The sequence below is a fragment of the Bidens hawaiensis genome, unplaced genomic scaffold (genome assembly GCF_021521415.1).
Source record: "Bidens hawaiensis isolate Kalapana, Puna unplaced genomic scaffold, B.hawaiensis_p1.1 tig00017168_1, whole genome shotgun sequence".
Lineage (NCBI taxonomy): Eukaryota > Viridiplantae > Streptophyta > Magnoliopsida > Asterales > Asteraceae > Bidens > Bidens hawaiensis.
The window spans coordinates 299,973-313,838 of NW_027492600.1; positions in this window are offsets into that span (position 1 = coordinate 299,973).

A 13,866-nucleotide genomic window follows, 5' to 3' on the forward strand; every position below is an offset into this window, starting at 1 on the left:
TTGAATACAAATATCAGTCCCAATGATATAGACACTAGGTACCTGTGTTGTTGGGTCGGTACCGGTTCGGTTTGTCATCCTTCCGGTACGGTAATATCGCTCGGTATGGTTAGGGACGCTCTAATAAAATGATTTATTTGGAATACAAATATGTTTTTAATAAAATTAATATCAGAATTTTAAGAAAAGAAATTAATCAAATCATGGATTTAGTTTGTTCTTTAACTTAACGAACACGTTATATATATAATGAAAAAAGTGTAGGTTATATGAGAAACCTTGCTATCTAATATACTTATTGGTTTTTACATGTATCAATTAAGATTTTAAAATAAATTTTAAATAAAATATATTTAAATGCATATGAAGCTATATGAGTTGTAAATATTGAGTAAAACTTTTCATTCATTTTGGAAGTGCCTATTCAATGATATCTAAGGTTTATCTTAATTAAAAGATATGCCATCATATTTGTCTGGACAATATATAAGGTTTGTCTGGACCAAACATGGCTATTATATGATAAACTATATATACACCCAAATAAGCATATTTTGTGGACAAAAAGGTAATTTCCACACGTCTAAAACAGATTATATTTTCATAAGATACAAGTGTTATATGCAATAGTTTGCAATTTATCCCCATTTAATTAATAAACTTCTTGTAATTAATACATTGTTTAATGCGAGATTTTCTTAGTTAATTACACTAATTATTATCATATTTACAATTTAAAATTTTATCATATTTAAAATTTTTTAAATAGAGACTTAAATTTGCATTTTATATTTATGTTTGTAGAAATAAATTCTATTTAAATTAACTATTATAATTAAATGCTATCGTCACTTTGATAGGATGGTCATGAGGTTCTCCTTCGGGTTTTATTTTGGGACCATGTTCGAATTCCCGCTGTAATACCCTAATAATAATAATAATAAGTTATTGATTTTGTAAGTACAAGCTCTAAACGCAATTTAAGTTAATCTTTAAGGGTTGCTTTGCAAATACTCTATAGAACTAAGTACAAGGGTAGATCTTGCCATATCCTGAAACTTACTTTGGAAGAAATTTGCTGACGTTCGCAACCGCGAGATTTCCGAACCGCGTCACCGCCGTTAAATATAGATACGAACTAATTGTCTTCTATATAAATCCCTAGTTCATCAAACCCTAACCCGCCTTGCACTACTACCGCCGCCTCTTGTCATTGTCATCGTTGGAACACCACCACCGTAACTTCTTGTCGCCGGCCACATCCATCGCTGCCGTCGCCGCCGCCACGGGTCACCACCACTACTGCAGTAGCGTCGTGTTACTCACTATTTAGCATCTTCTTCCGTTATTCGGGTAAATTATTCGGCACACCGTTAGTTACATTCTTTTTTTTTATATCGTTTACGTGACTTTGATTTGATTCCGATGACACACGCAGCCCCGTCATACTCTCATGTACTTCCACCACCATCACCGACTGCCATCTTTCTGGAACAAACCGTCTAACAATTTAAGGTAAAAAAAAATCGATCTTGTGTTCCATAGACATGTAAATTATAGCAACCCGTTTCCGATAATTAACAAGAAAGAATGAGAAAGAGTGTGTACTGCGTGTGGGCGTGCTTGAACTGCATACTGTAGATGTGTTTGAATTGTGTATGAATGTGTGTTTTATGAACATGTGTGGTGTGTGTGGTGTGTGTGGTGTAAATGTGTGGTGTAAATGTGGTGTTTGTGTTGCAGGTGTGTTTGTGGTGTGGGTGGTGTGTAAATATGTGTGGGCTGATAAAAGAAAAAAAAAAGAAAATGGCAATACATAAAATAGAATCACATGTGTTTATTATAATTATAATCAAAGGTCTTAAAAGATGTCATTGTTTGATAAGCAAGTTATATTTAACCCTTTCTTTTAAACAAATTTAAAACATAATTATGATATTTATATTATAAGTCTAACTCGTAAAAGTAACGGTTTATAGGTTCTTTTGGTTGTTTTCAGACGAGTTAAGTTGCGTTGCTTTTGGCCTATTAGTTAAGGTTCGGATTCCGTTTTCCTTTACTCATAGTGTTGAAATTTTTCCATTTCATATTCGGTGTTCGTCACTTTGTAGTGCGGGCTTTTCGTTACCTTTTTGTTACCGTTGAAGTTCAACTTATTTGGTGTGAGATGTTTTATATATTTTTTTTGTAACATGCAATAGATTATATATTTTGTACTCGTTATTGCATGCTTCCGTTGGTAGCATTTTAGTTGCATATTGATTGCTTACATTACTTTAGCTTCTGTACTCTGTCACTCGAGCATGTCCGAAATTGTCGTTGGGGTGTCAGCGGCATTGCACTTATCGAGACAGTGCGTAATGAAAGTTCACGGCGTCTCTAGCTCGTGCTCGCATAGCACCTTGGCCCCTAGAGGCGTATAGATCGATCTTAGCTCTGAGTTTGCGTTTGTTGTGTGGAGATGGAATAATGGGTATACGCCAATACTCACCGTCTCATGGTTCCATGGATTAGCTAACCATGTACCAGTCTGTTTAGGCTCATTGGTGCTTCCCTCTCACGTGACTTAGTTTCTTATTATATATAGTCGCGTGGTTTGTTGTATGCATGTATCCATATATTATATCGATGTGCTTCTGTCTTAGTCTGATTATGTTCCGATCAAGTATTTGGTTATGCATCCAGATACGTTAGTATTTATTTGAGTATAAGTTTGGTTTTGAGTTTGAAGCAAAGTTCGTAGATTTATTTCATTCGTCCTTCGTTACTTGTACTATTGTTATTTCCGTTATTGGACATATTTATGGCTCAGCCGTATTTTCTTTGTTGCGTTTTCTTAATTGTTGACAGGTAATCGGGGAATTCAGGGGAATCAGTGATGAGAGTGATTAATCAAGTTCAAGATGCTTTCTTTTAAAGACATTTATAACTTATTTATTTTTCAGTATTTAATAAAGTTGACTTAGGACACCTTTCAGTTTGTTTTAACTCGTTGGTTGCCTTGGATTTATTATCCTATTTTAAATGGATTGTGTTCGGATTATGATATCTGTAATAGTGACACGTCAGTCTATTCCGGGTCGGGGTGTTACACCCGCTCATGTGTGTGCTCCAAAATGTTGGCAGCAAAACTATAAGGGGCAATATTTAAACTTGGGTAACGGGGATGGCAAGCATATGACCCTTCGGAAGAGACGTTGCCGCATGATTCACCTTTCAAAAGAAATATTGTTAAATACTATCTAAGTATATAATTACTTAATATTTACATTGTTATAACAGTAATAATACCCATATATAATCGGTGTTTATCAGCAATATATGGTCAATGCTCTAGGAATGAATCTATAATTTAATTTGGTTTATGATGAATAAAGGTATGATTATCAAAATAAACAAGAAATAAATTAATGTAAGCAGCATAATGACTAATTGAGTAAAAATGATGGCCAATCACACATTACAAGTAAGGTATAGGCAGAGATTCTTTATAAGTAAATTTTCATCAATTTCAATTAATTATGTGAAATGCATCTGATTCGTCTTATAATGCAAAGTTATGATGTTATCATAAGTTTGTATTATTATTATTACTTACTGAAACTGATGCAAATATTGCCCAGAGCTAAAGATTTATCCTGTAGTCTCGAAGCAGCTACCCACCTAGTTCATAGAAAACGATAGGTACCAGCTGCAGGATCCGAAGCCACTAGTCAGAATAAATATTGATTATCAGGATGTTTTTAAGAGGTGGGTAGCAATGATCTCTTGCATTAGTTTTGCCTATACGGGTCATTGTCAAATGAATTGGTGATTAGTTTTCTTCAACATATGCTTGTAATACATGTGTAATATTTGGTCGGTACGTGGTTAAACTGTTCGCCAAACCATTTGGCAATCACTTTTGTCATTGCCAAATCAGCTAGTTCACGTGCCAAAGTCAAGGTCCAACTCATCAATGTTGGGTTTTGCATTGCCAAATCACTCATAAAGTTTGTGCTTGTTTGTGGTCTCCAAATCAAAATGATCCCCAATCAAATTGGCGATGGGTTTTGTGTAGTCAAATCGCTTGATAAAGCTGGCATTTATAGCGTTGGAATCTTGAAATCAAACTCTTCGCCAACCGAATTTGTGATGGGTTTTGTGGTTTCAAATCCGTAAACATGTCACATTACTTGCATTGGAGATTTTGAAATTAAAACTCATCGCTAAACGAATTTTCGATAAGCTAGATTAGGTTTCGTTGCCACTATATTTATAGTTTAAAAGGTTTTATCAGTAACATCTTATTTCACATATGACTTTTATTAACTTGCAACAAACATTCTTTCCTCCTATTTTCGTTTAATTTTGTTGAGGCGGTGGTTTTCATATGAAAATGGGATTACTTTGTGTGATTATTCAACAAAAAATATCATACGAAGATTTCGTTGATTTAATTTATCTTCATATTCAACTCTAAACGGAAATGTATACGTTGAGGATGAAATTATATTACACTTTTCAAGGCTTTTCCCAATCATCTTAAATCTACAACGATCGAATTTTGAAGTGTCAGTATTATTTAGCAACAAACAATTGAAGAAACTTGCCCCAACATTTTTGCTGGCATTGGGCCAATAACGTGTGCACAACAATCTAGCTTTATGGATCTCCTACTTAGATTTTCTGTATGTGAGGCTCCTAACGAACAATCTACCCATATCAACAACTCACATGAAATTGAAGTGGTTTTGTCTACAATACCAACCTTGAAGATATGCAAGATGATGAGAATTCGAAGCAGAAACTTCTCCATAAACTATTAAAGAACTTGAGGCCATGCCATCAAACGATGAATCTTACAATGATGATGTAGGCAAACATGGATTCCGAACAATACAATATTCCACTACTAATTAATCCAGAATCCTCCCACGTAGTCAGACAACTATTCTTAGGATCCTATGGAATTAAGAGAGTATGAAGCTTGTTAATTTTGATGACCACGACATGGATACGTTGATCGATGTCGAAAGGTCAATCAAAAATATTTATAAAAATTACCTTTACTAGCTAGGGCAAGTAAGGTGTCAAATCTACAGAGAATCAGTGGAAAGTGCTATTATAGTTCATTGTTTACTAATTAATTAACCTAAAGCGGACAGACGATGTCAAACAAATTAAATATTGATTTGGTTGTAAAACAATTAGAGAAAACAGTGATACACTTCAGGTTCAGGTAATGCAATACACTGACTGATTAAACTTATACCAATTGGGGAATCACATAGACATAATTCGTTTATTAGAATAAGAAAATAATTATTAGACACAATAATTTGGTTATGATGATTCACAGAATTTAATCTGAAGAATTGACACAACTGAACACGGTCTATCTAATTACCAGTTCATTAATACAAAACTTAGCATCTATCAATGATAAGTGGTAAACGGCTCAATGATGATAAGAACTTAATCCTAAATGTTGATGAACATAAACCAAATAATTGATGATAAACGAAAGTCCCAGAAACACAACTGTTTAATCAATTCTAATAAACATATAGATCCAATCAACCAAAAGATTAATCAAAACTAAATCCCAATACATGTAATGTTCATAAAAATAATCAGTTCAATTTCAAACCCTACGCCTGAAGTGGTCACGAGTGGTTTAGTCTTGCCTCCGCATCATGATTAGCTCGATTATGGGTTGGAAGGATGAAACCATGGAAGATTGTGGTGATTGGTAGGTGTTAGGATGGTGGAAAATGGCTTCATAATACCCCAAAACGGCCGGGAAAAGTTCCCCCTTCATAACCCTAAGGTTATATTTATATATGGAGGCAAAAACCTAAAATCCGCATCTTTTTACGAAACAGGCCGCAATTTGTGCTCATATGGCCACAGCTTGCGGCCTCCTCCTCCAGAATTGCCTGATCAGCGCTGGTACTTGCAGCCTCTCTTACCAGACAGGACCACAAATTGCGGCCCTGGCAGCATAATATGCTGCCTGCATGGTCTTTTTTATTTTTTCTCCATATCTTGACTACCGGTCTCGTTCATCTTCGTTTTAACTTTCAAGTATCATCCCCATAGCTTCCATTAAGCTCCATTAAGCACCAACACACCTGCAATCATAAAAGATCTCAAAGTAATCGTGTTCGATATATATAAATAGCTAAAACACACGATACTAGACATTAAAAACGCATTCTTTTACCCACTCATCATACGTGAAACAAAGAAGGTAAACCAATTCGTCATGGTATGCTCAGAAGATGATTTGATGCTTCCCATTCGACTGTAGAATCTTAAGTGTAACTGAAGCTAGTAGTTAATGAAAGATAATTGTAACAATGGAGAGAAAAATAGCCCATAACCTAATTAGGTGCAACATTAGTATTCGCGACAGCCCCCCATGTAAATGGCTTGTACCTGTGCGTCTAAAAAGACCAATAATCACAAGTAGAGAATTGCTAGATGGGTGGATTCACACAACTTCTATGAAATGGTCATTTGAAGCAACAACATAGGTTTGAAAGCCAAAGATATTGAAGCACGCATCATCCACGTAATTCGTTAAGACATGGTCGTTCATCTAAAACAAATAAGACAAGTACAAGATCAACTTCGTTGAGGCTTCTTATAACAAGGTGTGTCGAGCTCGAAAAATTGTTATGAAGTGGATTTAGGGTAGTTGGTTGATTAACTTTTAGGAGTTAATTAACCAAGTACATTTCAACATTACAAGCCTCAAACCCTACAAATGTTGTCGGATGGTTACATAAACCCTCTAGATCTTCCCATTGTCATACTTTTAAATATCTGTTTTAGGCGTTTGGGCAGGTATTAGAAGCATTTCAGTTTTGTCAACCACCTCATTGGCTCACCTCAATTTTCTATTTTTATTTTAGGTTCAATATCGTAACGAACATAATAGAAACCAGCCAAATTCTAGACTCAACTCCCTGTACCGACAACGCTCGGATTTTACCGACACCAAAGTTTTATGTAAAACAACGAAACTAAGGGAGTCCTACAGTTGGTCATTCATAACACAAATGTTTATTAATTACCTAGTTGGCTGTATATTTCAAATATTTTTATAATACTAGAAAGTTTATAACGTTAACAAAGATTAACATATATTAGAACAAAGTTGAACATTATCATGCTTGAAAATCGTTCCTTAAAACAATCAATTGCCATGAATTTCCAATATACGTTAAGAGTTGCTGAAGGTTGAATTTACCTAGTCAACATACAGATTGTCTAGCAACTTTGTTTGTACGGATTCCTAGCAACCAAGACAATAGTGTTTCTTATTTACTCGGACCGTAAATATTAATTATTTTTATAACACTAGAATTTTTATAAAGTTAACAAAGATTAACATATATTAGAACAATTAAAACATTAGAATCCATGAAAACCTATCCTTAAAACAATCAATTGCCATTAATTTCAAATATACGTTGGAGCTATTGCTTTTTGAATTTATGCGGTCAATGTACAGATTCGTAACAACTTTGTACGGATTCCTAATAATAAGGGGATTATTGTTTCGGGATGTAAATATCAATTATTTTTTACTATACTACTTATGCTTGAATTTATGCGGTCAATATACACTACTGATATTTGAATTTACGTGGTCATATATGTTTAGATCCCCCTAACAACTTAATTTGTTTGTACGGATTCCTAACAACAAAGGAAATACTTTTATTAATTATTCGACTCTAAATATCAATTATTTTTATTGTACAAGAAAGTTTATAAAGTTTACAAATGTTAACATATATTAGAATAAAACATTAACAAGCATAAAAACCGTTCCTTAAAACAATCAACTGCTGTGATTCATATTATCAATTTTGTTCAATAGAATAAAACTTTTGTTCATTAGAAAATATAGTTAACAAGATCAACATAAATTGTAGGCCTACATAGCAAATCCTGAGGCTATAAATCTGAATTAATACATTAGAAAATAGTCAAAGCATCCCCCACTTATGACTTAGTGGTAGGAGGCTTGGGTTCTTCAGTGGAGACTTAAGTTTAAAGCTTACTTGTGTCACCTTTGGGTGAATATTGACAATAAATGATTTGAACTAGGTCTTGTGCAAAAGTTGTTAGTACAAACCCTAAGCCCACTCAGGTTTTCATCCAACCGTATGCTACGCCATAGAGCTATGCTCTTGTGGTGGCACTACGATTGTCAAGCCAAAGCCAAACTCTAAAGTCAGTGTGGGCCCAGACAGTATAGTCTGACCAGATTGGAGCATCGGGGCTCTCTAGATTTGAAGAGTGAGATAGTTTAGATAAAATAAAGTCGTCTTTCTAAAAAAATGTCAAAACAATATCTACACATATAGGGGCAAATCAGCATTTAATTGATTAAAATCGATAAAGTAGACAGCATTAGTGTTGTTCTAATTGCAGCCATACCTTGGAAGGTTCTATATATATCCATTAGTATCTCCTAGCCTAAACAAAAAAAAAAACATTTGTATCGATATACATTATCACCTTCATTCAAAAACATACATTATCACGCAAATTCACGATGCTGCAGAAGAGTGAAGGCAGACAAAAGACTGAAATCATAAAAGTCACGAATGAAAGTAGTTCATTTGTGGCCTTCAGCAAACGCCGGCGTTTGTTTTTAAGAAAGCAAGTGAGCTTTGCACCCTTTGTGGGGCGCAAGCAGCCGTCATTGTGCACTCCCATAATAAAAAAAAAGTGTACTCGTTTGGGAAACCAGATGTTGAAGAACTAGTAAATCGCGTCCTGAACCCGATTCCTGATCCTGCAAGCTCAACAACATCTCATTCTGTGAAGCATCTTCGCGATGCCAACATCAAAGAACTCTACGCTCAGCTCGCCAGCGTGAACAGTGAGGTGGAGTCTGCGAAGAAAGCTAACAAAGAACTTCAAAAGATGAGGAAGACAAGCCAAGAACAAAACCGGTGGGATAGACCTGTGGAGAATATTGGATACGTGGATCTTGGGTAATTGAAGATGGCAATATCGCAACTAGGAGAGGTTGCTCAAAAGTATATTGAGAGACATATGGCATAGGCCTTTGATCTCCCTTGGGTGGATCTGTCCATCAGTTTTAATCTGCTTAATGTTCTTGTGTTTTTGCTTAATTTCAATTGAAGGTCTATATATGTTATTATGGTTATCGCTCCTATGCAAATATATTCCTTTTGTCCTTTAAGCATGAACTATGAAGCATGCACATGCGTTCAATATTTTAAATCAATTGAAAACCATTAAAATAATGACGGTTCCGGTCATCAAAACCGGTACCAAACTTGCAAAGGATGTCAACACATGTTTATATCAACCGAAAATCATAAAAACAAACGCAAGCACGGTCCCGATATATAATACAGACACCGGTACCTATGTTTGGTCGGTACCTTTTCAGTTCATCACACTACCAGTACGCTAACAACACTCGGTATAGTTTAGGATACTAAAAAAATGTATTATTTCGAATATAACTTCATCTTTAATAAAATTAATTATATCATAAATCTGAGAAAAAAGTTAATCAAACCGTATATTTAGGGGGTGTTTGGGTGAGTTTTTCAAATTTGCTTATTTGATTTTTGAAAAGCAAAATCACTTTTAAAAAGCTCAATTTTAAAGTTTTTAGAGGGGCCTTTTCAAAAATCAATTAAGCAAATTAATAAATTTAAAAGCTCACCCAACACCCACTTAATTTGTTTATTCTAAAGGTTATGGCTTTTTATTTGGAAACAAGATTTAAAAAAATATATATATATATATTTAAATGTAATTGGCTTTAAGCTCCATGAGTTGCAAATTTTGAATAAAAGCTTTTCATTAACCTAGAAATGTTGCTATTTAATGTAGGGGCATTTACATATTCCTCTCCATAAAATCTTTAATTACATATATCTTCAACACATAAAACTCAATTACATATTTTCTCTTCATAAAACAAATATAATATATACCCATTTTATTAAAATTAACTCATTAATGGACGATTTTACTCTTTATAAGAAAATGAAAAATGACATCAATTTTTGGTGAACCACCAATCTCTTTTTTCTTCCTTGTAATTTTCTATACCAGATCTTCTTCTCAGTTATCATAACTCTAAAACCCTCTAAAACATGAATTATAGCATTGATTCTATCATACAACAAATAAGTTTTTAATCCCATACTACAAGTTCTAAAGATTTGCAAGTTTAACCACCATTTCGTTTTACCGGGTTTGCTCAATCCATCTCCGGCAACCACCACCACAGTCGCGTTTTTTCAGATCTGAGCGAAACCCCACTCAAACAACTAAGCTCAAGATTCAAGCAATTAATTGAGTCTACAAATCGTTTTTTCAATTCAAGGTGAATGACATGTGCTTGATGTGACTGGAGGGGAAGCAAAGGGAATTCGGGTTTGAGAGCTGCGAGGCACGGTAAAGGACGTCTCCGGTGGGGTTATGAAGAGGGTGAAGGCGGAATTCAGAGGAGATGGCGTCGAGGAGGTAGGATGTGAGAATCAGGGTATTCCAGGTGACCGGAAAGTTGCCGGAAAATTGAGTAGGCTGGACATGATGATAGATGATGTGGGTTAACTTTATAGTTATTAATTTAAGTTTGTATTTGTTTATTTTTTTTAATTAAATAAGGGTAGTTGAGTAATTTGCTAGAAAATGGGGAAATATGTAATTTGATTTCATTGATTGGGGAAAATATGTAATTTATGGTGTTTAAGGGTGGGATCTAGAGAAATCTCCTCTTAATAAGAGAACTAGAAAACTAATACAAAATTATTTATAACTTTTTTAAAAAAAATATTTTGTGATTTTTTTTCTTTTCTCCTTCTAATAAGATGATATTGTTCATAAAAAAACGTCGATGTAGTGCATATGTGCACTAATATGTATTGCATAAATACAATAGTGTTTTATTGCATATAATATAACACAATTGCATTATACAATGCACACTATTGAATATATGCAAATACAACACTAATAATTGTATGCAATACACATTATCTATGCAAATACAACACTAATAATTGTATGCAATACATACTATCGTATATACGTGATACAACACTGATGCACATATGTACTATATTGATTTTTTTTTTATTTTTGCATATAATATAGCACTATTACACTAATACAATACAAAAAATTACATATATGCTATTCAACACTATTGCACATATCAAAATACGCACTAGTGAACATATGCAGCTAAAAAAGTCGATGTATTGCATATGTACATTACAACGAGTTTTTTTTTTAATTTTTTAATTTTTTTCTAGTGAAGAATAACAACATATAAGAAGGATGAAAGAAAAAAATGAAAAAATATTTTTTTAATTAAATTAAAAATATTTATTTATTAGTTCTCTCTATAAGAAAGAGTTCTAATCTTGATCCTCTCCATATATATATATATATATATAATCTCTTTGGATTAAAATTTATGATGTTCACTTTGCAATTATTATAAACTTGTTTTTGTTGTAGTTAACACTTATAATATATACGTTTTCTTACAACACTATAGATTAATTCAAAGAAGACTTATAATGTGAAATGAGTATTTCCTACCTCAAACTTCATTTCTTGTTTGTAAACAAAAGAAATGGTCATTCCTATTTTCGTAGGGTGATAAGGTGGTTAGGGTGTAGAATTTGATGTCAATGGTATAATCTCTGTAAAGTGTAACGTTTAGTCAATAAAAAAAATAAACAAAAGAAATGTTAATAACTACTCAATTGATAATTAAGTGATGAAAACATGATATACAAACAAAAAGTCGTGTAATTCGACATATTAAATTGGAAATGATTAATCCCAACTTTTGTGTATTCACGGATAATAATCTCAACTTTAAAATCACTATTAGCGGTCTCAAATTTCAATTATTTTTGTCTCAATAGACCTCTGTTAAATAACATTTAACATCGTTAAGTTTTTCCCGAGTTTTAAACCGATGTTTTAGGGCTTTTGATCGAAAGAACGATACGAGGCGACCGATGTAAAGTTATTTCGAAACGGTGATTCAAGCAACAAAACAATGTTTCATTTCGGGTGTTTGAATTTCCAATTAACAAAAATCAAGTCATTTGAATCACCATTTCGAGATAAGTTTTACATCAGTCGAATCGTATCGTTCTTTCGATCAAAAGTCCTAAAGCATCAGTTTGAAACTCGGGAAAAACTTAACAATGTTAAATGTTAACACCACTAAATGTTTTTTGACGGAGGTCCATTGAGACAAAAATAGTTGAAAGTTAGGACCGCTAGTAGTGATATTTAAAGTTATGATTATTATCTGTCAATACACAAAATTTGGGATTATTTATTTCCAATTTGCCTATTAAATTAATGCAATATAAGGTGTTTTTTTGTTCTTTCTTTCTTTTTTTTTAAACGGCTACACACACTTATCTACTCCTACTCCTAAACTACTACAAGAGAAATTCTACTCTCATGCGAGGGTTTAAGCCCTGATCTTCACACCTAACGACAAGAGCCTTTACCATCCGGGCCACTGGAATGGCATGCAATATAAGGTTGATGATCAAGGAATGAATCTGCAATTTAATATTGTTTCTATTAAATAAGTTTATGATTATCAAAAGAAACATGCATAAATGTGAGCAGTGGAATGACTAATAGAGTAAGTATGATGGAAAATCACACATTAAAGGTAAAGTACTTATAGGCATCATATGAATGAATTCCTTATTTGCAAATTGTCTATCAATTTCCGTTACTTACGTGAAATATATCTTATTTGTCTTATAAAACTAACTTATGATGGCATCATATGCTTGTGTACAATTATTATTACGTTCTGAAACTGATGCATTACCAAGAGCCAAAGATATGTCCATGAGTCTCAAAGCAGCTACCACTGCAGGATCCGAAGCCACTAGCTAGATCCAGTATAGATTATTAGAATTTACTTTTGGAGTGGGTAGCAAGGAGCTCGATAATCAAAACATGCACGGGAACCGGGGGGTGCATTAGCCTATGAAGAAACACTAAGTGACCCGGTGCAGATTATAGATAATCTGGGGGTTAAGTAATGTTTCCCACGAGAATGAGGTCCAACAGAGACGGTTGTTCTTCAGGGGACCTGCAAAACAAACACCGTAAGCTCGTCACTGAGAAGGGGGGGGGGGGTTCCTCCTTGTGACCACCCTCCGGCGTGAGAATCAAACTAGATTGCTCTGAATATAAGTGTATCTTGGAATGATCTTACCATTCCAAGATGTTGGAGTATTTATAGCCGAAGGTAGGTTTCCTAGAAGGTACAGCCGGCTGAATAGTATTCCTGTTCTACCAACAGTGGACTATGCACAGGCCATACTGGTTGGTGGGTAGGTTACGGCCAACAGTAACAAAGTCGGCTGCACTATTCCACCAACTGCAGATTATGCACGTCCCACCTACTGTGGATTGTACGCAGGCCATGCTGGTTGGTGAATAGGTTACGGCCAACAGTAACACTATTCCACCAACTGTAGGCTGCGCATGCCCCACAGTAAGGGTTGGTGAGTAGGCAGCGGCTAATAGTGACAAACAGTACTAGAGGGTGCTCCTCCTCGCACTGTTGTCGGTGAGCTGTCACCCTGTGATTGGCTTATGGGCTGTTCTGGTCAGATCGTCTGTCCTATCCATACCTTGGTAGGTATAGTACAAGATCTTTCAGAATCATACAGACTGGCTCATTTAGGCGGGATTGTTCCCGCCTTGCTCATTCCTTCATGTGACTACTGAAGTATCTAGTGTCTTGTGCGTGTAGCCCTGCTGTCTGCGGGTAGCCTTCCCTGATGGCTTGTATCCGCAACTGCGGGAACA